Source organism: Nycticebus coucang, chromosome 8 (assembly GCF_027406575.1).
Source record: "Nycticebus coucang isolate mNycCou1 chromosome 8, mNycCou1.pri, whole genome shotgun sequence".
Taxonomy (NCBI): Eukaryota; Metazoa; Chordata; class Mammalia; order Primates; family Lorisidae; genus Nycticebus; species Nycticebus coucang.
The window spans coordinates 6174494-6196818 of record NC_069787.1 but is presented as its reverse complement, the minus strand read 5'-3'; the positions used below and the strand labels follow the sequence as shown (position 1 = coordinate 6196818).

Here is a 22325-nt window from a genome sequence, read left to right as displayed (position 1 = left end):
ACTAAGTTAATTTGTCATGCAGGGTGGTTTGTGTACCCTTTTCAGCTATCTTACTCGACTAGGAATATGTTATATCTTAGCAACTAATAATAAATTATAGAGGGCGACGCCTGTGGCTCAGTGAGTAGGGCGCCGGCCCCATATACCGAGGGTGGTGCGTTCAAACCTAGCCCCAGCCAAACTGCAACATGGAATAGCCGGGTGTTGTGGTAGGAGCCTGTAGTCCCACCTACTAGGGAGACTGAGGCAAGAGAATTGCCTAAGCCCAAGAGCTGGAGGTTGCTGTGAGCTGTGATGCCACAGCACTCTACTGAGGGTGGCAAAATAAGACTCTGTCTCTAAAAAAAAATAATAAATGAATAAATTATAGAATATATATATATATATATATATATATCAGAGGCTGGAATGAATTACAGTGTTAAGACTAGCAGCACATAAGACACAATAAAGGAAAAGATTAGGGAATGTAAAGACATAGTAATAAAAACTACCCAAAAAGAAACCCAGAACACAAGACCAAGAAAAAAGAGCAGAGCATCAATAAACTGTAAAAAAAGAGCAGAGCATCAATAAACTGTAAGACAATCTCAAGAAGCCTAATAATATTGATATATGTGTAGTCTGGGGGTGGGGGCTTGATATTTGGAGAAATAATAATCAGAAATTTTTCAAATTTGATAAAAACTATAAACCTACAGATTCAAAAAAAAAGCAGTACAAACACCAAGCACAAAAAATATAAAGAAAGCTAAAACTGGCTGAGTGCGGTGGCTCACACCTATAATCCTAGGACTCTGGGAGCCCAAGATAGATGGGTCACGTGAGCTCAGGAGTTTGAGAACAGCCTGAGCAAGAGTGAGGTCCTGGCTCTACTAAAAACAGAAAAACTAGGCTAGGCACAGTGGCTCCTGTAATCCTAACACTCTGGGAGGCTGAGGCAGGTGGATTGCCCGAGCTCTTAAGTTCTAGACCAGCCTGAGCCAGAGCCAGACCTCGTCTCTAAAAATAGCCAGGCGTCGTGGCAGGTGCCTGTAGTCCCAGCTACTCGGGAGGCTGAGGCAAGAGGATCGCTTGAGCCCAAGAGTTTGAGGTTACTGTGAGCTATGATGCCACCACACTCTACAGAGGGCAAGAAAGTGAGACTCCATCTCAAAATAAGTAAATAAATAAATAAGGAAAAACTAGCTAGGCATGGTGGCAGGTGGCTATAGTTTTAGCTACTGGGAAGAATGAAGCAAGGGCATCATCTGAGAATAAGAGTTTGAGGTTGTGGGGCGGCGCCTGTGGCTCAGTCGGTAAGGCGCCGGCCCCATATACCGAGGGTGACGGGTTCAAACCCGGCCCCGGCTGAACTGCAACCAAAAAAAAAAAAAAAAAAATAGCCGGGCGTTGTGGCGGGCGCCTGTCGTCCCACTACTCGGGAGGCTGAGGCAAGAGAATCGCTTAAGCCCAGGAGTTGGAGGTTGCTGTGAGCTGTGTGAGGCCACGGCACTCTACCGAGGGCCATAAAGTGAGACTCTGTCTCTACAAAAAAAAAAAAAGAGTTTGAGGTTGTGAGCTAGGCTGATGCCATGGCACTCCAGCCTGGGCACAAAGTGAGACTCTGTCTCAAAAAAAAAAAAAAAAAAAAAAAAAAAACAAAGAAAAGGAAAGAAAGCTAAAATTCCATCAAGGCACATTAAAACCAAATTGCTAAATAAGAGATAAGGAAAAATCCTAAAGGCAGCCAGAGGAATACAGAATGAGAGACAATGTTTACAAATCATTTATCTTGCAAGGGATTAATATCCAGAATATAAACCAGAAATAATGGTCCTGGCCTGTAATCTCAGCTCCTAGGGAGGCTGAGGCCAGAGGATAGCCTAAGCCCAGGAGCTCAAGGCTGCAGTGAGCTATGATCACAACACTGCACTCTAGCCTGGGCGATACAGCAAGACCCCCATCTCTATTTTAAAAAATAAAAAAACAGCGTATCAGAATATATACAGAACTCTTAAAATTCAACTAAAAAGCGAATGACCCAAAAAGATGAGCAAAGGACATTTCTCCAAAAAAGATAAATGAACAATCAAACCATAAAGAACATAAAAAGATGCTCCACATTACTAATCATTAGGGAAATGAAAATCAAAAGTACAATGAGATACCACTTCACATCCATTAAGATAGTTGCTCTCAAAAAACAAGTAAGACCCAGCACTCTGGGAGGCCAAAGCTAGTGGATTACCTAAGCTCACCCACGAGTTCAAGACCAGCCAGAGCAAGAGTGAGACTCCCATCTCTAACAACAGCTGGGCATTGTGATGGGCACCTATAGTCCCAGCTACTTGGGAGGCTGAGCCCAAGAGTTTGAGGTTGCTAGCCAGGCATGGTGGCTCACGCCTGTAATTCTAGCTCTTTGGGAGGCCGAGGCTGGTAGATTGCTTGAGCTCAGGAGTTCGAAACCAGTCTGAGCAAAAACTAAGACCCGTCTCTGCTAAAAATAGAAAAACTGATGCAAGAGGATTGCGTGAGCTCAAGAGTTGAAGGTTGCTGTGAGCTATGATGCCACAGCAACCTCCAACAAACTGAAAACTCAGACAAACTGAAAACTCTATGTCCAAAAACAAACAAAAAATAGCAAGTGTTGGCAAGATATGGAAACTTAATACAACAGTACAGCCAATGTAGAAAAGAGTACCTCAAAAAATTAAAAACAGAATTACTATATGGTCCAGCAATTCTTCTTCTCGGTATATACTCAAAAAACTGAAAGCAGGATCTCTAAGAGATATTTGTATACTCATGTTCATAGGAGCACATTCACAATAGCTAAAAGGTGGAAGCAACCCAAGTGTCCATCAATACATGTATAAGCAAAATATAGTATATGACATACAACAGAATATTATTCAGTCTTAAAAAGGAAGAAAATTCTGTGACATGCTACAACATGGATGAACCTTTAGGACATTATGCCAAATGAAATAAGCCAATCACAAAAAAAAACAAATATTGTATGATTTTTGCTTCTATGAGCTATCTAGAGTAGTCAAATTCATAAAAAGTAGAATGGTATTTGCCAAGGCCTGAGGGAGAAGGGTGCTGGGGAGTTAGTGTTTAACAGACAATTTCAGTTTGCAAGATGAAAAGAGTTCTGGAAATGGATGATGGTGACGGTTGTACAACATCATGAATGTATTTACTAACACTGAACTGTACACTTAAAAATGGGTAAGATGGTAAATTGTAAATTATACATATTTTGCCACAATAAAAAATATTTTTTGAACGATAAAAAAAAGCAGCTAGAAGAAAACAATTACACATTACGTACAGAGGAATAAAGATAAACCCAATGAAAGAAGACTTCTCATTAGAAACAACGCAGGCCAGGAAAAGCAAGTATCCAATGTACTCAATACTAATATGAAGCAAGTAGACAAACTAATTCACATCCACAAAAGAGAAAAATCCAATTTAATTCAAGTTGGGATAGGGAAGAGGGAGGGAGAAGGGGAGGAGAGGGAGGGGGAAGAAGGGAAGGGAGAGAGGGAAGAAGGGAGAGCGACTGGTGTGCTCCCAACTAATAAGCATAAGGTAAGGGGACACATGGCACACTTTGAGGATGAAGGACACAACTACAACAGGGACCTTTCCAACAAATGCAAACATCGCAACCTAATTATTTATACCCTCATAATAATCTGAAATTAGAAACAAAAAAGAAAAGAAACAATGCAAGCAAAAAGACAGTGAAACAAGTACTAAAAGAAGAAAACTAGGATACTATACGCAGTGACAACAGCTTCTAAAACCAAAAGCAAATTAAAGACTTCTTCAGACATACAGAAGTTTTTAAAAAGATTCATCAACAGCAAACCTGAACCTAGAGGAATTGTTTTTAAAGAAGTCCTTCAACCAGAAGAAAAATAAGACAACATAGAAATCTATTATAGAATTATACAACAGAAGAAAGAACACTAAAAATGCTAAACATAAACATAAAATATACATACTGGACACAGACTCTTATTACAACTAGAGAGCAGACTTACTCAAATTAAGATAAAGAAAAAAGCACAAGAACTTTCACAATATACACATCTTCCAGCATATCTCTCTTCCAAAAAATTCAAAGTGATCTGGGCGGCACCTGTGGCTCAGTCGGTAGGGTGCCGGCCCCAAACCCGGCCCCAGCCGGACTGCAACAACAACAACAAAAAAAAAAAATAGCCGGGTGTTGTGGCGGGCGCCTTTAGTCCCAGCTACTTGGGAGGCTGAGGCAAGAGAATCGCTCAAGCCCAAGAGTTGGAGGTTGCTGTGAGCTGTGTGACGCCATGGCACTCTACCGAGGGCCATAAAGTGAAACTCTGTCTCTACAAAAAAAAAAAAAAAAAAAATTCAAAGTGATCTGATTAATAAAACTCAGTTCCCATCATATTATCCTGTAAATAAGAGACAATATTATTTCTTTTTTTATAAAAAGAAGCTATAAGGTACAAGCTATTAGTCTGGTAACAGAATGTTTGTCTTGTGGAGAAGAAAAAACTAACTAAAATTGTCTTATTTCCAACCCAGTGTTCTATTATAGACAGTGGTTTTCAAACCCTTTTGAAGAGCTTGCCTACAGAGAAAGTTACTGAGGTTAAGTATGATGGTGGTCAATACAATTTATTTACTTTTCACTGTCTCCTGGAAACTACGAAGTCACATAAAAATAAGCTAAAGCAAAAACTGTTCCTTGCTTTCAAAGAGCTTGAAAAACTGTATTAGATTTTTTTTTTTTTAGAGACAGAGTCTCACTTTGTGGCCCTCCATAGAGTGCTATAGCATCACAGCTCACAGCAACGTCCAGCTTGTCGGCTTAGGCGATTCTTTTGCCTCTGCCTCCCAAGTAGCTGGGACTACAAGCGCCCACCACAACGCCTTGCTATTTTTTTGTTGCAGTTTGGCCATGGACAGTTCGAACCCGCCACCCTTGGTATATGGGGTTGGCACCCTACTCACTGAAATTGGTCAGGTTGCCCAAACTGGTAAAAGAGAAAAATTTTGCCAAGTCTTCCTGAGGAAAGTGACTTTGTCAAAGCAAAGGTATCAAAGCAACAGCTACAAAACAAAGCTTCGGGATCAGGTGTTGAAATAGAGAACAGGCTTGGCGCCTGTAGCTCAGCGGTTAGGGTGCCAACCACATATAGCAGAGCTGGCGGGTTCGAATCCAGCCTGGGTCAACTACAACCAAAAAATAGCTGGGCGTTGTGGTGGGTGCCTGTAGTCCCAGCTACTTGGGAGGCTGAGGCAAGAGAATTGCTTAAGCCCAAGAGTTTGTGGTTGCTGTGAGCTGTGACACTATGGCACTCTACCAAGGGCGACATAGTGAGACTCTGTCTCAAAAAAAAAAAAAAAAATAGAAAACAATAATATCTGATGCTAATTCAAACCTCACCTCCATAACATCACTGATGCCAACTAGATTACTAACCGGGAATCCTTCCTACTATCCCTCTGAATACATAATGTTAAATGCAATTCATATGCTCAGAGATTCCTTGAGTCCACTAGCAGATCTCATAATCCATCTTCGCAGTGAGAGATCACTTGGTACTCTCACACACACAACTAAATGGTACATAATTCAGAATGTTCCTATAACAAAATTCTAGAGGAAGACTACCTACTGTTACTCCATCTGGACCAAAATTCTTTATTCTGTTGAGACAAGAAAATTGCATGATTTCAGGAGTCCCTATCAAACATCATCTGCCAGGAGAAAATAAAATTCTTTTAGCACTTTATCCCAAGTCAAACAATTGGGTAATTTCCTACTTTACATGACAATAAATTTGTCAAAAAATAAAATATTCTAGTTATGTATCTAAAATGTACCTAAAAGAACTGAAAACAAACTTTCAAACAAAAGCTCATACAAAAACATTCAAAGGAGCATTATAAATTATAGCCAAAAAGTGGAAACAACCCAAATGTTCATCAACTCATGAATGGATAAACAAAATGTGGAAAATCCACACAATGGAATATTATTTAGCCATAAGAAAGGAATAAAGTATTGGAACATGCTACAACATGGATGAATAAAAACATTATGTGAAGGAACCTAGAAACAAAAGGCCACGTATTATATGATTCCATTTATATGAAACATCCACAATGGTCAAACCCTAAAGAACCCATAGACTATTTGTTGCCAGGGTATGAGGGGAGGAACTGCTTAAGGGGTATAGGGTTTCTTTTCAGGGAGACAAAATGTTCTGGAGTTCAACAATGATTGCACAACATTGTGAATGTGCTAAAAGCCACTGAAATATACCCTTAAAATGGTTAACTGGCTCGGCACGTGTGGCTCAAGCAGCTAAGGCGCCAGCCACATACACCTGAGCTGGCAGGTTCGAATCCAGCCTGGGCCCGCCAAACAATGATGGCGGGCGCCTGTAGTCCCAGCTACTTGGGAGGCGGAGGCAGGAAAATCGCTTGAGCCCAGGAGTTGGAGGTTGCTGTGAGCTGTGATGTCATGGCACTCTACCCAGGGCGACAGCTTGAGGCTCTGTCTCAAAAAAAAAAAAAGGTTAACTATACATTTCAGATCATGAATTTTTAAGTTGCATGAATTTTACATCAATAAAAAGAAGTATGTCAGCTACTCGGGAGGCTGAGGCAAAAGAATTGCTTAAGTCCAGGAGTTGGAGGTTGCTGTGAGCTGTGTGATGCCACGGCACTCTACCAAGGGCCATAAAGTGAAACTCTGTCTCTACAAAATAAAATAAAATAAAAATAAAAAAAAGTATGTTTCCAAATGTTAGTTATCTAGTACTTCTATCTCCCACTACTTAATAAAATGCTGTGAGCATAAAAAAAAATCATTCAAAAAAAATTTTTTTAATGTAATACAACAGAACCTCCACAGTTGACTACCTGCCTACACTGACTACCTCCTTAAGTTGACCTAATTTTCACAGACTGGATATGCACAAGGCCTAGTTCCTTACGCTGACCACCTCTGTATGTTGCACAGTTCGTTACAGTCCCTTGGGTGGTCAACTTACAGAGGTTATACTGTATATTGGCTGGGTGTAGTGACTGAAGCCTATAATCCTAGCACTCTGGGAGGCCGAGGCAGGAGGATTGCTTGAGGTCAGGAGTTCAAGAACAGCCTAAACAAAGCAAGACCCTATCTCTACTGAAAACGGAAAACCTAGCCAGGCATCATGGAGGGCACTTCTATTCCCAGCTACTTAGGAGTCTGAGGCAAGAGGACTACTTGAGCCCAAGAGTTTGAGGTTGCTGTGGGCCATGACAACATGGCATACTACCCAGGGCAACAGAGTGAGACTCTGTCTCAAAAATAAATAAATAAAAATAGAAAAATTAATCGAGTGTGGTGTCAAATGCCTATATTCCAGCTACTTGGGAGGCTTAGGCAGGAGGATTGCCTGAGCAGAAGAGTTCAAGGTTGCTGTCAGCTAGGCTGAAGCCATGACACTCTAGCCCAGACCACAGAGTGAGATTCTATTTCCAAAAAAAAAAGTAATTATTAACATATGAACATTCTGGAAAAGCCAAAACTAATCACAGTAAACAGATTAGTGAGTAGTTTTAAGAGTCTGGTATAAGAGAAGTTAGTAAGTAAGACAAACTTTCTAGAGCTGTGAAACTATTCTGTACATTAAATGCTATAATGGCAAATGTAAGACATTAAAAGTCTGTTAAAACCCATAGAGGTGGCTCAGTGCCTACAGCTCAGTGGCTAGGTCACCAGCCACATACACCAGAGCTAGTGGGTTCAAATCCAACCTGGGCCTGCCAAAACAGCGACAACTACAACCAAAAAATAGCCAAGCATTGTGGCGGGCGTCTTTAGTCCCAGCTACATGGGAGGCTAAGGCAAGAGAATCACTTAAGCCCAAAGAGTTTGAGGTTGCTGTGAGCTGTGACGCCATGGCACTCTATCCAGGGTGATATAGTGAGACTGTCTCAAAAAAAAAAAACAAAAAACCAACAACATAGAGGCTGAGGAGTTTTTTAAATTTTTGTTTGAAGACAGGTTCTCAGGGTCTCACCTACAGTACAGTGCAGTGCCCAAGCATAGCTCATTATAACTTTGAAGTTTGGGGTTCAAGTCATCCTCCAGCCTCAGCCTCTTGAGGAGCTAAGAGTACAGGTATGCTCCACCACACATAGCTAATTTTTAAAATGTTTGGACCCTGAAAAGACAGGGTCTTGCTAAGCTGCCCAGGCTGGTCTCAACCTCCTGGCCTGAAGTGATCCTCCTGCTTCAGCCTCCCTAAATTCTGGGATCACAACCATGCATTACCATGACTGGCCAAAACCCACGGACCTTTAAGGCATAAAGAAAAAACTTTACTGGGCGGCGCCTGTGGCTCAGCGGGTAGGGCGCCGGCCCCATATGCCGAGGGTGGCGGGTTCAAACCCAGCTCCGGCCAAACTGCAACAAAAAAATAGCCGGGCGTTGTGGCAGGCGCCTGTAGTCCTAGCTACTTGGGAGGCTGAGGCAAGAGAATCGCCTAAGCCCAGGGATTTGGAGGTTGCTGTGAGCTGTGTGACGCCACGGCACTCTACCAAGGGCGATAAGGTGAGACTCTGTCTCTACAAAAAAAAAAAAGAAAAAAGAAAAAACTTTACTGTATGTAAATTCTTAAATAATCAGGCGGTATGGGAAAAGAATCCCTATTCAATAAGTGGTGCTGGGAAAACTGGATAACCACATGTAAAAGACTGAAACTGGACCCTGCACCTTTCACCACTTACAAAAATTGATTCAAGAAGGATAAAAGATCTAAATCTAAGCCATGGAACTATAAAAATCCTAGAAGATAGTGTGGGAAAAACTCTTGATGTCGAGGCGGGGTAAGATTTTATGAGGAATATTTCTGTGGTAATTGCAACAACAAAAATAAATAAATGGGACTTAATTAAACTGAAAAGCTTCTGTACAGCTATGAAGACAACCAAAGCAAATACACAAACTTCAGAATGGGAAAAGATATTTGCACATTATGGGGCGGCGCCTGTGGCTCAGTGAGTAGGGCGCCGGCCCCATATGCCGAGGGTGGCGGGTTCAAACCCAGCCCCGGCCAAACTGCAACCAAAAAATAGCCGGGCGTTGTGGCGGGCGCCTGTAGTCCCAGCTGCTTGGGAGGCTGAGGCAAGAGAATCGCGTAAGCCCAAGAGTTAGAGGTTGCTGTGAGCCGTGTGACGCCACGGCACTCTACCAAAGGGCGGGACAGTGAGACTCTGTCTCTACAAAAAAAAAAAAAAAAGATATTTGCACATTATGAATTGGACAAAGCCTTGGTAACTAGGATCTATAGAGAACTCAAATTAATCAACAAATAAAGAGCTAACAATCCTGTCTATCACTGGGCAAGAATCATGAATAGAACCTTCTATAAGGAAGACAGAAGAATGGCTAACAAATATATGAAAAAATGTTCATCGTCTCTAATCATCAAGAGAAATGCAAATCAAAACCCCCCTGAGATATCGCCTAACCTCAGTAAGATTAGCTGACATCACAAAGTCCCAAAGCTGCAGATGTAGTTCTCTAGAAAGGGGAACACTTTTACATTGTTCGTGGGAATGCAAACTAATACAGCCTCTTTGGAAAGAAGCATGAAGAATCCTCAAAGAACTCAAATTAGGTTTCCCATTTGACCCTGCAATTCCATTACTAGGCATACACCCAGAAGAAAAAAAAATCATTTTATCATAAGGACATTTGCACTAGATTATTTATTGCAGCTCAATTTACAATCACCAAGATGTGGAAACAACCTAAATGCCCATTAAGTCAGGAATGAATTAACAAATTGGGGTATATATGTACCATGGAATACTATTCCATAAAAAAGATGGTGACATCACATCTCTTGTAATAGCCGGGATGGAGCTGAAACACATTCTTCTTTTTTTTTTTTTTTTTTTTTTGTAGAGACAGAGTCTCACTTTACCGCCTTCAGTAGAGTGCCATGATGTCACAGGACTCACAGCAACCTCTAGCTCTTGGGCGTCAGCGATTCTCCTGCCTCAGCCTCCCGAGCAGCTGGGACTACAGGCGCCCACCACAACGCCCGGCTATTTTTTGGTTGCAGTTCAGCCGGGGCTGGGTTTGAACCTGCCACCCTCAGTATATGGGGCCGGAGCCCTACTCACTGAGCCACAGGCGCCACCCCACATTCTTCTTAGTAAAGTATCACAAGAATGGAAACACAATGGACTTAATACTAATATGAAGCCAGTACATGATCTAATGCATACCCACATAGGAGAAAAACTCATTTCAATTCAAGTTGCGGGGAAGGGTAATGAGGGAATGGAGGGGGAAAGAGGAGGGGAGTGGAGTGCTCTCACCAAATGGTCACAGTATGAGGGTGTTTAGCACACCTTTTGAGTGTGGAACATAGCCACAAGAGGGATTCTACCTTGTAACAAAATCAAGTATTTTCACCTGGTTGTTTGTACTCTCATATTAGCCTGAAATAAATATACTTTTCAATTTAAAAACAAAAGTCAGGAGGTAAAGGGATCTCAGCAAGAAATACAGAATATAAGAGAAGGTTCTGTATATATTATAAATACATGCAACAGGCTGGGCGAGGTGGCTCACATCTAATCCTAGCACTCTGGAGGCCAAGGCAGGAGCCAGAGCTCATAAGTCCAAGACCAGCCTGAGCAAGATTGAAACCTTTACTAAAAATAGAAAAATTAGCTGGGCATGGTGGGGCACTCCTGTAGTCTCAGCCACTCCAGAGGCTGAGGCAACAGGATCTCTTTTTTTGTTTGTTTTTTTGCCTTCTCATCCCATTTATTAAAGAAACAGTAAGAAAAGATACAATGGCTCGGCGCCTATAGTTCAGTGGCTAGGGCACCATACACCAGAGCTGGCAAGTTCGAATCCAGACAACTGCAACCAAAAAATAGCTGGGCATTGTGGCGGGCGCCTGTAGTCCCAGTTACTCAGGAGGCTGAGGCAAGAGAATCATTTAAGCCCAAGAGTTGGAGGTTGCTGCAATGCCACAGCACTCTACCGAGGACAACATAATGAGACTCTGTCTCAAAAAAAAAAAAAAAAAAAGGGTGGGGTGAGGTGGAAAACACCATCCTTTTACATCAGGCTGAATGAAGCACAGTGATTACTTTCCTTCATCCCTCCACTCCACCTCCCCGCCCCCATATTCCCATCCACATCAATTTAACTATGAGGTTCTTTGATTGGGAGTACCAGTGGTGAGAGAGTTGGATGAGTAGAGGAGCCTTAAATCTGGCCATCTCTGAAGGCCCAGGAGAAGGGAGCCGTGGACCCGGTCAGATAGAGATTGCATGTGGTGGGTCTTTGACGTGGTTGTCCTCTTTTCTGTTCTGGGTGTGTAGGCCCCCAGGGAAAGGTATGGCAGTAATGGATAACCAGGTCCAAGCTGCCCAGGTCAGAACTACCGAAGCATGGTCCATTCACCAATGCAACATTTCTAGAGAGCAGTAGGCTGATTCACCAGTGCTGAGCAGGGGACTACATACGAATTGGGATTTGCAGGGCAATATATCCCTGAGGAAAAGTCCACAAGTACAATTCAACAAACTAGTAAAGGGCAGAAAGCTGTGGGACAAAAGCACAGCAGGCTTCTGGAAAGGTAGAGATCCTTTCTCTCAAAGCCAGGATTATTCCCACCTACCGCAGTCCATATCCCATAAGTAACATTTCACCTTCAGTCAAGAAAAAAGTTGAAAAGATGGCTCATTTGAACTTGAGCCCCAGCTATGTTCTTCAGACTGCAGCTCTGTATCTACTATCCTTTTACCTAATGGACAGTCCCTGCTCAGAACCACAGTGCTGGGAAACCAAAGTAGTCCTGGAGGGAGAAGGGTGTTTAAAGGGGTAACATTCCATTTTGGTACATTGTAGCCATTGGACCTCTTGGTCTGGGGAAAGCAGCTGGGTTTATGCCAGGGAGGCTGCCCACTCTAGTAAATGAGACCAAACTCTTGCCTACAGAGCCATTCATCCTTGGAAAGAAAGATGGGTTTACACACAGAGTTCCAGCTGGTCCCACAAAAGGAGCTGGGTTGATATCCATAGGGCCTACTGGAGAAGAGCTCATGTGCCCAGCAGCTGATCTGGGGAAAGCAACTTGATCAGGGCCTACCGGGCCAGCAGACCTCAGGAAAGTAGCTGGACTTGGACTCTGCAGGCCAGTGTCCCTTGGAAAATCAACTGGGTTGGGGCCTAGTGGCCCAGAAACTCTTGGGGAAACTGCTGGACTTGAGCAAGAGGACCTCTTGATCCTAGGAATTTGAGGTTGCTGTGAGGTATGATGCCAGAGCCCTCTACCCAGGGCAACGGAGTGCGACTGTATCAAAAAAAAAAATCTCATGAAGGAAGTGGGGGAATAAAGTACTGACATTGGAAATGAGTGGAGTCTATAAGACTGAAGCCAAAATAATCTATCCACAAGTACTGTACTGTCTGGTTGATAGTTTCCCCACAGGTGTACAGATTATCAATTCTGAAACCACTATGCATGTACAGTGGGACTGAAAAATTAAGTAAATCCTAGTGGATGGTGGGAGCCAGGTTTCTTTTCTTTTTTTTTTTTACAGGCGCCCACCACAACGCCCGGCCTTTTTGTTGTTGTTGCAGTTTGGCCGGGGCGGGGCTCAAATCTGCCATCCTTAGTATATGGGACCAGCACCCTACTCACTGAGCTATAGGGGCCACCTGGGAGTCAAGTTTCTCAATGGTGAAGTGGGAGGTTACAGATAAACAAGGGGAGGTTAAAACAATACATGTGGGGCGGCACCTGTCTCTGTCGGTAAGGCGCCGGCCCCATATACCGAGGGTGACGGGTTCAAACCCGGCCTCGGCCAAACTGCAACCAAAAAATAGCCGGGCGTTGTGGCGGGCACCTGTAGTCCCAGCTGCTCAGGAGGCTGAGGCAAGAGAATCGCTTAAGCCCAGGAGTTGGGAGGTTGCTGTGAGCTGTGTGAGGCCACGGCACTCTACAGAGGGCCATAAAGTGAGACTCTGTCTCTACAATAAAAAAAAACAAACAGGGCGGCGCCTGTGGCTCAGCGGGTAGGGCGCCGGTCCCATATGCCGGAGGTGGCGGGTTCAAACCCAGCCCCGGCCAAAAAAAAAAAAAAACAAACAATACATGTGGTAAGGAATTAGAGTTGGAGTTAGAATTATGATAGAATTGGAGTTAGAATTATGAACTCACGCTTAGCTTAATACAGTTACATACAGAAATATTTATAGATATGTGTATATATACAGGTTAATGTGCATATGTATTTATAAATATGTATATATACAGAGGTCAACGTGCACACATATATGTGTATCTCCTTGCTCTGTCATCTGAGAGGGCCTAGAAGCAACAATACTCCAGCAGCAAAAACACATCTAGCACCCACATCTTGGTTTCTAATACTGTTCTTGAATAGAAGGAGCCATGGCTCCTTGAAGAAACGGCTCAGTGCCTGTAGAATAGTGGTTATAGCGCTGGCCACATGCACTAAGGGTGATGGGTTTGAACCCGGCCTGGACCTGCTAAAACAACAATGACAACTGCAACAAAAAAATAGCCAGGCTTGTGGTAGGCTACTATAGTCCCAGCTCCTTGGGAGGCTGAGGCAAGAGAATCGCTTAAGCCCAAGAGTTTGAGGTTCCTTTGAGCTGTGACGCCACAGCATTCTATCAAAGACAACATAGCAAGACTGTCTCAAAAAAAAAAAAAGCAATGACTCATTATAGGACTGGAGCTCAAAATATACAAGATGAGCCATGGAGCATCTTATTACACGTTGCCAGAAAATAAGAAAATGCTCAAACACACACCTCCATACATACATACACACACACACACACGCTCAGTCTCATAAGGGTATGTCAAAGACAAGGGATACAAAAGCCATCTGAAAGAGCTCCCAATGGCCAAAACTGAAACAATTTGAGCAATAACATTTAAGTAGATACTCCACCCTAAGGAGGCATATAATTAATTCATCACTCCTAAGTGTGAGCTGTACATGGTGACTTTCTTCCAAAGAGTAACTTTACAGTGCAGAAAACAAATACTACCTCAAGCCAGGTGATCTAGGTTAACATCAACACTGACAGTCACACTGATAGTTATGTAACCCTGGTATGTGATGAGAATAACATCTTATCCCTGTGGTCTTCCTTCCAAAAGCACATTATGTTGGTCTAACTATGAGAAAAGCATCAGACAAATCCCAATTGAAGAACAAATACCTCTGCCCAGTAACCTTTAAAACTGTGAAGGGGCTGGGTGCAGTGGCTCACACCCATAATCCGTTAACACATTGCGAGACCAAAGTGGGAGAATCTCTTGAGGCCAGGAGTTCAAGACCAGCCCAAGCAAGAGCAAGACATTGTCTCTACTAAAAACTGAAAAATTAGGTGGCCATGGTGGCATGTACCTGTACTCACAGATACCCGATACTCAGGAGGCTGAGGCATTTGAGCACAGGCATTCTAGGTTGTAGTGAGCTATGATCAAACCACTGCACTCTAGGCCGATAAGAATGACACCTTATCTCAAAACTGAAACAAAAAACAAAAAATGCCACAGTTATTAAATTCAAGGGAAGTCTGAGAAACTGTCACAACCAAAAGGAGCAAAAGAGACATGATTACTAAATGTGAGATCCTGGATGGGACCCTGAAACAGAAAGACAGCACTAAGGAAAAGTACTGTGGAAGTCTCAATAAACTATAGTTTTATTAAAAAGAGTATCAATATTGGTTCATTAACTATGACAAATGTACCACACCAATGTAAATGCTCATAGGGGAAACAGGGTATAGGGCAGACAGAAATTCTCTGCATTATTTTTTCATTATTTCTGTAAACCCACCATTGTTCTAAAATTAAAAAGTTTATTTTTAAAGTTTATTTTAGCTGGGCATGGTGGCTCAAGCACTCTGGGATTGCTTGAGGTTAAGGAGTTCGAGACCAGCCTGAGCGAAGCAAAAGCCCATCTCTAAAAATAGCCCAGCACTGTGGCAGGCACTTATAGTCCCAGCTACTATAGGCTGGGAGGCTGAGACAAGAGGATTGCCTCAGTCCAAGAGTTTGAGGTTGCTGTGAGCTATCATGCCACAGCACTCTACCCAAGGTGACTGAGTGAGCCTGTCTCAAAAAAGTTTATTTTAAAAAATTATATCTAGGGCGGCGCCTGTGGCTCAGTGAGTAGGGCGCCGGCCCCATATGCTGAGGGTGGCGGGTTCAAACCCAGCCCCGGCCAAACCGCAACAAAAAAATAGCCGGGCGTTGTGGCGGGCGCCTGTAGTCCCAGCTGCTTGGGAGGCTGAGGCAAAAGAATCGCGTAAGCCCAAGAGTTAGAGGTTGCTGTGAGCCGTGTGAGGCCACGGCACTCTACCCGAGGGCGGTACAGTGAGACTCTGTCTCTACAAAAAAAAAAAAAAAAAAAATTATATCTAAGGCTTGGCACCCTAGCTCAGTGAGTAGAGCGCCAGCCACATACACTGAGGCTGGCGGGTCCAAGCCCAGGGGGGGCCTGCAAAGCAACAACTGCAACCGAAAAAATAGCCAGGCATTGTGGCAGGTGCCTATAGTCCCAGCTACTTGGGAGGCTGAGGCAAGCGAATCACTTAAGTCCAAGAATTTGAGGTTGCTATGAGCTGTGACGCCATAGCACTCCACAGAGGGTGACAAAGTGAGACTCTTGTCTCAAAAAAAAAAAAAAATTATGTCTATGATCAAACTGCACACTTAGAACTTTGATTGGTGTATCTAGGACACAAAAAGATGCCTAAAACACTGTCTTGGCTCTCAAGAACTTTATCAGCTCATTGTGAAGAAAATGATCACGAAACAAGTATAAAATACTAAATAAGAAAAAACATTGAGGCTAGATAAAACTATACTAAGTGCATAGAGATGGTCCAGAATTATGAGGGAAGACTATCAAACTGATGAAAAACTTGAGTTTGCACCATCAAATGTACTTCTGGGTACCAAAGTAAAAAAGATAAACCAGCTCACTTCTAAGAACAACCAGAATGATAAAGAAATAAGAAAAAGCTGAAAGAAATGGAAATATTTATCCCTGAAAAGTGAAGAGTTAAATGGAAGAGTCATGTGGCAGAACTAACAGAGTTACATACATATACCCATTTAACTTACAACCCAACCTCTGGCAAAATGTGAGCAATGCTCAAGGACAAAGAGAGTGACAGCTGTTCAGTAAAGCCACAACAGGAAATGCCAATATGGGAAGACAGGAAGCAGGTGGCAAGTTCTTCTCTACAACTTTTCAAAAGACAGTGTGTATGTGAGCCCAATGAAGTAAAAATTTAAATTCAAATCTGCAAACATTTATTGACCACCTTATATGCCAGGTTCTTTACCTTACCTATCATCTTAATATTCACAACACATCTATAAATATCAGTTAATATAACAGAGGCATAACAGAAAAATAAATAGAATTAAATAAATTACACTTGTAAATATAAACCATTTTCTACCATCCCCCACTCTCTGACAGAGATTTCACAGCTGTCTTAAAAAGCAAAATAGGCCAGGTTCAGTGGCTTACACCTGTAATCATAGTACTCTGGGACGCTGAGGCAGGAGGATCACTTGAGGTCAGGCAAGACCAGTCTGAACAGGAGGGAGGACCCCATCTCTACCAAAAATAGAAAAATTAGCCAGGCATTGTGGCAGGTGTCTGTAGTTCCAGCTACTCAGCAGGCTCAGCCAAGAGGATGTCTTGAGCCCAAGAGTTTGAGGTTGCTGTGACACCATGGCACTCAACCCAGGGCTAAGTAATAGTTTGAAGGCCCAGACATCTATGTAACAATTTATTTCCTCTTATTCTTCCCTTCACTCAAACTCAATGGCTCTCAGCCTTTAATGTGCCTAAGAATTATATATGATTATATTAATATACCCAAAAGACGCATGCACACAATACTTTTTTAGCAAGTTCACTGATTTTCACACAGAGTTTTTATCTTACATGATTTTTGCCTTATGCACTAATTTGAAGACCCAATCTTGGGATAAGGTACAATTCCACTATAGTTTTACTCTGTGGACACTGTAAGGCAGGATAAGGGAGAAGAGATGCAAAGTCCAATTCTATTACAACATGAAGAACATACTAACGATTACAACTATCTAAAAGTTGCATAAACTACCTCAAAGTAAAGAATTTTCTGTCAACAATGGTGTTCAAATGGAACCTGGAAAATCACAGAGAACATTTTCAAAACGAGTAATTTGTTGAGAAGTTAAGATCTCTTTTGACTCTTAGGTTCTACAATGGGTAAACTTTTTTTGGGGGGGGTGGGGGGACAGTCTTACTCCGTCACTCTCGATAGAGTACTGTCGCAACATCATAGCTCACAGCAACTTCAGTCTCTTGGGCTCAAGAGATCCTCTTGCTTCAGCCTCCTGAGAAGCTGGGACTACAGGTGCCCACCATAATGCCCAGCTAATTTTTTTATTTTTAGCAGAAATGTGGTCTCACTCTTGCTGAGGCTGGTCTTGAACTCCTGAGCTCAAGGAATCCACCCACCTCGGCCTCCCAGAGTGCTAGGATTACAGGTGTGAGTCACTGCACCTTGCCAGGTAGACTTTTAAAACCTGATAAGAGGGAGCGGCATTTGTAGCTCAGCGGCTAGGGCGCCAGCCACATACACCAGGGCTGGCAGGTTCAAACCAGGCCCCGGCCTGCCAAACAACAATGACAACTACAACCAAAAAATAGCTGGGCGTTGTGACGGGCACCTGTGGTCCCAGCTACTTGGGAGGCTGAGGCAAGAGAATCTCTTAAGCCCAAGAGTTTGAGGTTGCTGTGAACTGTGATGCCACAGCACTCTACCCAAGGCAACATAGTGAGACTCTGTCTCAAAAAAAATAAAATAAAATAAAACCTGATAGGAGGGCAACCTAGTCCTGACAGCAAAAAAAATGAAAAAACACAAAAAGGCAACAATGGTATGCTAGAAAACTTAGGTGGGCCAGGCACAGTGCTTCATGCCGATAATCCCAGCACTTTGGGAGGCCAAAGAAGGAGGACCACTTGAGGCCAGCCTAGGAAACATAGCAAGACCCTCATCTCTACGAGAAAAATTTAAAAATTAGCCAGACATTGTGGTGCACACCTGTAGTCCTAGCTACTTGGGAGGCTGAGAGGGATGATCACTTGAGCCCAGGAGTTTGAAGTTGCAGTAAGCTATGACTAGGCTACTATACTCCAACCTGGGTGACAGAATGAGACCCCATCTCTTAAAAAAGAGATTAAAAAGACAGAGTATAGCAGCTCACTTCCACCTGCATACTTTTGCACTGTTTCATTTACTAGGAAATGTCTCTCATTTTTTAGGACAAAAACTCAAAACTTTTCTCCTTAGTGAAGACTCCCCTAAGTAACACTGTACCAACTCTCCAATCACTTATCAGCTTATTTTATTTTCTTCACAGTTCATTTTTTTTCTATAAAAGTCCAGACTAGGGCGGCGCCTGTGGCTCAGTCAGTAAGGTGCCGGCCCCATATACCGAGGGTGGCGGTTTCAAACCCGGCCCCGGCCAAACTGCAACCAAAAAATAGCCGGGCATTGTGGCGGGCGCCTGTAGTCCCAGCTGCTCGGGAGGCTGAGGCAAGAGAATCGCTTAAGCCCAGGAGTTGGAGGTTGCTGTGAGGTGTGTGAGGCCACGGCACTCTACCGAGGGCAATAAAGTGAGACTCTGTCTCTACAAAAAAAAAATAAATAAAAAAAAATAAAAAGTCCAGACTATAGGAAAAATCCAGCTTGCCCCATGTTTCTGTAGGGCAGTTTTACATTTTTGAGTGGTTTGAAAAAAAAAACTAGTATTCTGTGACATATGAAATTAAAATTTCAGTGTCCAGAGTTTAACTAGAACATAGACATGTTTGTGCATGTACTGCCTGTGGCTGTGCTCTACAACAGAGTTGAGTAGCTGCAACAGAGTGTTAAGACCTATAAAGCCTAAAATAGATATTTTCCAGTTCTTTACAAAAAACTTTACTGAGCACTAGTTTATATCATTATCTGAAATAATCTTGTGTATTTGTTTGTTGTATATTCCTTGATCCCACACACATAGACAAAGCTTAATTAGGGCAAAGACATTGTCTGTTTTGTTTCCCCACAGTAGACAAGTACTTAGAAAAAAATCCTGGAACAAAGTAAGGAAAAATTCATCAATAAATATTTGATGAATAAATTAATGAAGGATCCATAAATGCCACTCTGAGGAGTTTAAACTTAAGCCCTCAGCCACTGTAGGCTTTGTACATTTATGACAGGCATAAAAACTTTTGCAGGAAAGGGAAAATATTCCAGTAGAGAGAAAGACCAAAGAATTTAAAGTAACGATAGTCCCCAACTAGTCCCAGGACATTGGGGTTCTTCATCAAATTACTACAGGTTTTTTTGTGCTCATAAAGATCCTCACAACACTGTCAGATGATTGCGCTTCTGTTTATCTTAAGATGCAAATATCCTGAAAAATCCCATTTCCTATACACAGGATACAGAACCAACACATCCCAAATCTTAAAAAATGTTCATAATTATAACAGATCTAGATCACATGCTAATAAATTTTTAACATCTAAATTTTTCCCATGTTGCTGATCAGCAATCTATTGTGTAAGCAGCTGAAAATTCTTTAAAAATGAAAAGGTTACACCCACAGACCAGAAGCAGCTTTTTAATCTTTCTACACTAGCCAATGAGTGGGTGTGTGATTTCAAAAACAATACAAGCCAACTCAGCTGGTCCAGGACAAGGTATTGCTGAGTTAAAATCCCACCTATAAACATTTTTTGTTACATGACACTAGTAAAACTACCACCTACTCACAATCTGAGTTCCAATCTTCTAACGTACAAATGGAGAAAAAAAATTATCTACCTCCTGGAGGAACTTTATATCATTAACACATTCCCACTTTCATAAGCTTCTTTCCTCCTGGCTTTGCAACAATTTCTACACATAAGTACTTCAAAGACAAGGGTTTCATAACCCATCACTTCCAAAATTTGAGACAATGGTCGAAAGGCACAAACAAATCCAAGTTTTGTTTTATTTTAAAGCAGCGATCTGCTATTTAAACCCTGGGTTTCTTTTAAAGAATAAGCTAATTCAGAAATTCAGACCTTTCATAAAGACACTTAGGGTACAGGTACCTCTGTTGAATATGTCAGACTTACAACAACTTCGGATTTAGGAGGGTGGTCATCTTTCTTTTCTCTATGACAAACTAGACAGGATGAAAAGGCAGCCTGCAGACAGCAGCACTGGTTAGGATCTACCAAGACTAATGTATACTATGTCACCAAAGCCAAAGGAGGGGAAAGGATTAGCTTACAGCTCAAGTGGGCTGCTTCAAGAAACTCCCTGCAGATGGGCCTGGGGGATCCTCACCAACAAGACTGCCAAGGAAAGAGCCAAACCAAGCACTGGACCGACCGATACTCTACACACCTTTACTTACGCTACAAAAGCAGAGATGTGCAAGCTATGAACGCATCTCTGGCCCTCTGGGGAAGCAGCAACTCACTGCGCCCCTTTCCCTTTCCTAAAAGGGTTAGTAAAGGGCACCCAGAGGCCAAGCCCAGCCAAGCCCGACCAAGCCAGTCCCACGTCCCACCTCGCACTACCTATTCTCCCCAATACAGCGGATCCCTGGTTCTCTCAAACCACAAGTTCAAAATCAAAACAAAAGGTGCAAAACTGGTTTCAGGTGGCAATGGCTGAGTCCTGGTACTAACTTAGGGGACACTACGGCGATCGCGGTCTCCTAAGACCCCAGGTCCCAAACAAGTCCCTCGGGCCTCGGCCCAACTCTTCACACGCCCCTCCCAGACCACGGCCCTCCAGCAGGGGAGCTGGGAAGGGGATGAGGGGGCGGGGAGAAGAGGCCGGGGGTTAAAGTGACAGCGGAAAGTGTCGGGAAAGGAAAGGCGATGGGAGGGATGCTGGGGGTCGAGTCCTAGGCCCGGGGCTTCAACCTCGAAAGGGGCGGCCGAGGGTCCGAGCTGCGCCAGGCCGCAAGCGGGAGGCCGGGCCCTCAGCGGCGGCGCCGGCGGGCCACGCTGCCTCACGACCCTCCCCACCCACGGCCAAGGGGCCGTGAGGGGGCCGCGGCCGCCGCCAGCTCCGGGGCGGGGGCACTCACTCACCGGCGGGGAGGAAAGGAGCAGCTGGCGTCTCTGCCAGCGCCGTCGCTCGATCCCAAGCGCCGGCTCCTGCCGCCGCGGCCGCCGCGCCCGGTCCATCCCCCCCAGCCACCCCCCTCCCGGCCCTCCCCCCGCGCCGCCTCAGCCACCGCGATCGCCGCCGCCTCAGCCTCAGCCCCGGCACGGGAGCGTGAACCGGCGCCAGGGAGAGAGAGAGCGCGCGCGCCCCCGCCGCTGCTGCCGCCGCCGCCGCCGCCGCCGCCGCCGCCGCCGCCACCGCCCACAACCTCCGCCCCCGGCCAGTGGCGCACGCGCGAGGCAGCGGGCGGGCGCGCGCACGCCGCAGGGGGGAGGGACGTGGCCCCGCCCCTAGCCCGCCCACCCACGCGGTCGTTGCGGGAGCCGAGCTGCGCCGCTGCTGGTAACTTTCAGCTGCTTCAAGCGAACTCTTCGCGGCAAAGAGGTCTAAGAACCTAGCCTTTCTGGAACAACGCCCTGGAGCAGTGCGGATTTCTGCCTGCCCCTCTGGGTTACACACTTGTTCCCCCTATCTTGAGTCGCAAGGCCTTCCTTCCAGCTAGAAGGCTTCTGGGAAGAGAGCAGAAGCTGTTATTATTTTGAGTCAGATATTACCAATAAAGGGACTGCAAGTAGCCACCAGCCCGTCCTTTTATTATTCCCATTTTCCTAATACATTTTTTCGTTCAGCAGGTCCGTGACCTAGGAGCTAGGAGTATAATGTGAGGGTTAAAAGTCCCTGGCTTCACCAAGTATGAGATCGGTAGAGAAGGAAAACGTTAATGGGAGGTATAAAATGCTAAGAGAACATTTACAGCGGGGTGTGGAGGGACATTGATTTAGTGGAGATGGGGTTAGGCTAAAATTCAAAGCTTAAGTTGGGAGGAGTTAACTGGGTCCACCAGGTCAGGTTTTGGCAAGGCCGGAATGGATTGCTCATAGACTTCTGAATGTGGAGAAGTCTACCAGCAGGTAAAGTCCTGGGACTTTAATCTTAGAGTCTGTGGAAGCCATTGAGGATTTTTAAGCAGGGTTGCAGAGGGAACAATTTGATCATTATGTCTATTTTTACATTATTCAGATAGTGT

General features: G+C 43.9%; 1 protein-coding gene across 7 annotated transcripts in view; it reads right to left on the bottom strand.

The window, feature by feature from the left end:
• Nucleotides 1-21318, bottom strand: part of TMCC1 (transmembrane and coiled-coil domain family 1) — a 272181-nt gene extending 250863 nt beyond the window's left edge. For 3 of the 7 annotated variants that reach the window (XM_053599169.1, XM_053599171.1, XM_053599168.1), the window contains exon 1: nt 9845-10701. The gene's annotated coding sequence lies outside the window, so the exon portion shown is untranslated. Of the gene's footprint in view, nt 1-9844; nt 10702-21222 lie in introns of those variants that run through there. The other 4 variants (XM_053599170.1, XM_053599166.1, XM_053599167.1 and 1 more) reach the window with 4 other exon arrangements.
• Nucleotides 21319-22325: the final 1007 nt, after the last annotated feature.